The 5,544-nt window shown below is 39.0% G+C and overlaps 1 non-coding gene across 1 annotated transcript; it reads left to right on the forward strand.

Annotated features, from left to right (window-relative positions):
- The first annotated feature begins 672 nt into the window (after positions 1-672).
- LOC114676663 (small nucleolar RNA U3) lies at positions 673-888 on the forward strand. The gene has a single exon (XR_003727702.2). It is a non-coding gene; the product is annotated as a small nucleolar RNA U3 (small nucleolar RNA).
- The last annotated feature ends 4,656 nt before the right edge of the window (positions 889-5,544 follow it).

Here is a 5,544-nt window from a genome sequence, read left to right on the forward strand (position 1 = left end):
AGAGATTCATTCCTTCTCTAGGAGGAACATCTGAATCCCCAGCCCATTCCATGGAACATGGGCCATACAGGGGATCAAAACCCTTTGTTTGGTGTTAAAGGAAGGTTGTGAGGTGTAGGCTGATATGAGAAAAGTGCTAAATGAAAATGTCACATAAACTGCTATTTTTTTTTCTTTGTTTAGATGGAGTCTCGTTCTGTCGCCAGACTGGAGTGCACTGGCGCAATCTCGGCTCTCTGCAACCTCCACCTCCCGGGTTCAAGTGATTCTCCTGCCTCAGCCTCCTGAGTACCTGGGACTACAGGCGTGTGTTACCACACCTGGCTAATTTTTTGTATTTTTAATAGAGACGGGGTTTCACAGTATTAGCCAGGATGGTCTCGATCTCCTGACCTCGGGATCTGCCCGCCTCGGCCTCCCAAAGTGCTGGGATTACAGGCGTGAGCCACCACACCTGGCCTAAACTGCATGTTTTTTACAAGTGGTAGCTGTTCTTTTACACAGCCCACTGACACTGGATCACCCCACACATAAGTTTCTTCAGTAAACCCTATATCTCATTCACTGGCTTTAAGTCTCTTCTTCAGCCTGTCAAACAGGGTGTCACTCCTACTGATGTCAGCAAGGGTCTGGCATGACAAAGGTTCTTTTCAGATGTGATTAAGAATCTTGAAGACTATACTCTGAGGGAGCATTTCTATAGTTTGTTACTAGAGAAGTTTCTTCGAACGTGTAGAGCGCCAGAAATCATGAGGAAAAAGCGCAGTATTCTCTCCTGAACATGAAGCCAGTTTTCAGTGTTGCTTTGATGTAACTGCCTTCTGCCCTTGACGATCATTCTTCTCTCCTCTCTGGAGAGTAAAAGGGTGAGGACGCAGTCTGAGTAGTTGTCTGAAAAACAAACAAACACAAAAAATCTTAAGATGAGGAGATTATCCTGATGGGTCCTTAATACAGTCAACGGTGTCCTTGTAAGATGGAGGAAGATGGAAATTTTGACTACAGACAGAAAAGGAGTTGGTGATGTAACCTCAGAGGCAGAAATTAGAGTGATGTGGCCACAATCCAAGGAATACTGGTAGCCATCAGAAGCTGGGACACGTGAGAAATGAATTCTCCTCTAGAACCTCAGGAGAAAATGTGGCCCTATGAACACCTTGTGCTCAACCCAGTGATGCTGATTTTGGACTTATGGCCTCCAGCACTGTGAGGGAATAAATTTCTGTTAAGTCATCAAGTTTGTGATTATTTGTTCTGGCAGCTATAATAAACAAATATACAGGTCACATCTGTAACTCTGACATATTTAAGGCCTTGGGCTCAACACTCTATCCATACAAGGCACATATGAATGTATGCAAATGTCTCATTTCACTGTAAAACATCAGTCTCCAACTCAGCTGTGGGCAAAGGGTGCTCATCCAGTGGAAGAAAATGCACATGGATTTCTGCAGAAGAAAAGGTATTTTATTTTTTAAAAAATAATCAGATTACAAATATAAGTTCATTTCTAATACATAATACAGTATAGAAAGTCATATACACAATATACAATAAAGACAAAAATAAAACCCATCACTTAGAGATGATTCTCATTTTTTAAGAATTTGGCATTTTTCCTTTCAAACTTCTTTCTCTGGCTATACACACACCCACATACATACATGTATGCATACCCACCATGCTGTATCATGCAAATTGGATCATGCTATCTAAGATGTTTTGTAGTTTGCCTTTTCTACTACTATTTCATGGCATTCCTTTCTAATTAGTAAATATGTATGTATCATCCTTTTTAATGACTTCATAATATTGTATCACACTGCTATATCCTAATTTATTTAATGACCATTTTCTTGGCATTCAATTTCCAAATTTTATATTCATAATCATCCTACTTATGTATATCTCTGAACTCGTCTGAATATTTTTCTGATATAAATTGCTAGAAGGAAAACTGCAAAGCCAAATATAAACACATTTATAATACTGACACATACTGCCAGGTTGATATTCCAAATTTTGTACCACTTTACACTACCAAAAAAAAGTGTAGTCTTAAGATTTAAGTTTCGTTGGTTGCAAAGAACAGAAAGCATGCTAAATAAAGGAGAAAAGAGAAGTATTAAAAGGATTCGGGGCCAGGTACAGTGACTTGCACATGTAATACCAGAACTTTGGGTGGCCAAGGCAGGAGGAGTGCTTGAGCCCAGGAGTTTGAGATCAGTCGAGGCAACATAGTGAGACCCTGTCTCTACAAAAAATTATTATTTAAAAAAAAAAAAATTAGCCAGATGTGGTGGTGTACGCCTGTAGTCCCAGCTACTTGGGGGACTGTGGTAAGAGGGATCACTTGAGCCTGGAAGGTCAAGGCTGCAGTGAGCTGTGATTCTGCCACCGCACTCAAGCCTGGACAGCAGAAGTAGACCATGTCTCAAAAAATAAAAATAATACATAATAAATAATTTTGAAAGGATATTGAAGTAGTTCACAGGTTTAAAAAAAAAAAAAAAAAGGCTAAATGCCAAGGCAGGGGCTAGGTTCCTTACACTCTTTCTAGACGCCTTCCTGAAGGTGATGCTGATCAATCCTCCTCTTAGCTCTTTGTGATTTAAATTCCCAAAAGACAGAATAGGATTGGAAGAGCTTGGCACAAGTGCCCTCTCCCTAGACTGCTCATTGCTTCCTGGGCTGTATTTTGATTGGTCATTTCTTACCATAGCTTATGGCAAAGAGAAAATTGCATGTCTCCATAACTTGCATACAAAAGAGAAGCCATCAGAGGGATGCAGATTACTCTATGTTCAACTTTGAATTAATAACAACAATAGCTGTACAGAGTTTTTGAAAAGTTGTCTCTTAGGGTGGGATACCTGAGGAGAGACGAATGACATCAAGACTCCTGAAAACATAACAGTAATGTGGAACCTGAAGTCCACTGAAAGTGAACATATCCCTGAGTCATGTCTGTCAGGGATTTCCCAAGCCACACTCTGTATTCTGTGTAGTCTGATGTCTGTGGTCATGCTTATGTTATATACTGAGCAATCTATGGGGACTAGAGCCAAAGCCCCTCTTACAGACTGTTGCCATAAGAAATCATATTTCTTTCTAGATGGGCTTCATACTAGACTTGGTAGGGGATACGAATTTGGCACAAACATTATTCTGAAGCTCATCTCCATTATGAATACTTAACTCTCTTTTGTATTTCATCACTTGGATGAAAAAGGCACATCAAATTTTACTAACCTCCCTCCCCTACTAAACCTATCATTCTACATCAGTGAATGCCAGTGCCATCTACTAAGTAGCATAAGCCCAAGATTTGACCTTTTCTTCACTTCCACATCCCGTCAGTCTCTATCTAGATTCTAGTTAACAGTAATCACTAACACATTTATAGCACTTAACCATATGTTAGCTACTGCTCTATGCTTGTTATAAACTAGTTGATTGCTTACTACATCTTTAGGAAGTACTACTATTATCTCAATTTTGCAGACAAGAAAGCAGAGGCATAGAGAGGTTACACAGCATCCCTAGCCACAAAGCTAGTCAGTGGTATAGCTCGTTTGCAGTCTGGGAAACTCTGGCTGCAGAATCCATGCTTTTAACTATTGGCATTTGTGTCCTAAGTAGTTAGTGAATCTCTCCTCTTTTCTCCATCTTTTCTTTGTTCATGTCCTTACCGAACCTTACTTGAGTTGTAACTTTATTGTGGTGGTCATTATATGAATCTCCACATGTGATAAAATTTCATAAACCTATAGATATGTAACAGCTAGTAAAATCTAAATGAAGTCTGTAGTCTAGCTAATGGCATTGTGCCAATGTGAGTTTCCTAGTTTTTATAATACATTATAGTTCCGTAAGTTGTTACAGTTCTGTAAGTTGTTACCATTAAAGGAAGTGGTTACCATTTAAGAATATATAGGGTCTCATTCTTTTATTTTGCTATTTCTTATGAATCTATAATTATTTCAAAATGAAACATTAAAAAATTAACCTGGGCTATTACAACAGCTTCCATGGGAGCCTTCCTGCTATTGTCTGTGTGTGCTGCCCACCAATTCTTTTCCTCATTGTAGCCAGAGGGATGTTGTTTTCTCGCTACTGTCTACTTGCAGTTCTTCCATATCCTCTATTGTCCTGAAGGATAAAGTCCACATTTCTTAACATATTCAAAGGTCTGGCCCCATTCCAGATTCCCAATCCCACCCCTTCCCACACTCTACCTTCCATATTGTATTCCCACATGACATTTTCAGGAGAAATACTTATTCCTCCCTGAACGTGTCACAGATTCCCTGCTCTGGGACTTTGCTCCAGTTTTTCTCATGCCTGAGGAGTCTTCCCAGCACCTCCCTCTGCCAACGTTAATCCATCTTTTGAGATAGGTAGGAACTCAGCATTGCCTTCTCTGGGACTTTTCCTGTCTCCTTTTCTTCCCCACCTGAGTTGAGTTAGACCTCTCTAAGGTCCCAAAGCATCTGATGGACGTTTCTATCTTGTCATTTCCTAAGCTGCCTCATGTCCATCCATTTAATCATCTGTTTCCTGACATTTCCCCTGAAGACTAAAATAAATCTCTCTTGTATATAGAACTTCTGCAACACAGTGGGGCCTAAATAAGTTAATGAAAAACAGTAAATGGACTTTCAGAATAACCATTTTATATCTTGTCAAAGGACTACATTCATATACCACTTACTCAAACTTTCTTTTCTTCATCACAAAACAATGAATGCATTTCTACATTGACCTCCCCAAAGCCACACTTTAATTTTTTCTTTTTAAACATTTTAAGTGATGTTTGAGAGAATTTATACATGTACAGAAATAATTTCAAATGTTATCAGTTTATGGGAAAGGAAAGGGTATATAGCATTGCTTCGAACATTCCTACAAGGAAATAAATTTTATTCATATCCAGTCTATCATTCCAGGCTGGATGACTTTGTACCATTCCCTGTCTTACTAACGCTGCCTTTTATGCTGAACGTAGCAGACTGCTCTGAGTTCTCTCAATTTCAATGTAAACTTAAAGTTTTAAATATTTGGAATTTTCAGTTTATTTTTTCTATGTTTAGAATTTATGGAACTATAAGATTGCTTCATCCTTCACTATGTTCTCATTCTAATCATTCGGGTATCATATTCCACCGAATCTTTCCAGGAAAAGAAAACTTAACCAATTTGAGGTTTGCTTGCTTTTTGACACATAAGGGAAGACTTCTTGTTGGTTGGATATGACTAGAAATCATTTGCAGTCACTCATTGATAGTTTGAAATCCTTGTGTATACACAAAGAGTAATGACTAGACCGAATAAACCGAGCCAGACATGTTTTATTCTAAAAGTTTCTCAAGCCAGTTTGAGAATGTGGCCTGTTTCACAATATTTTCTGCACAGTTAGATCACCACCTTCCATCATTTTGAAGTCCAGGTGCAGTCCGGGGAAATTCAGGACAGATGTTCTGGATGCCTTTACACTGACATAATTGACAGGTGGGTTGAGATGAGAAGAGTCTCTTCAAAACT

This window comes from Macaca mulatta, chromosome 2 (genome assembly GCF_049350105.2).
Source record: "Macaca mulatta isolate MMU2019108-1 chromosome 2, T2T-MMU8v2.0, whole genome shotgun sequence".
NCBI lineage: Eukaryota > Metazoa > Chordata > Mammalia > Primates > Cercopithecidae > Macaca > Macaca mulatta.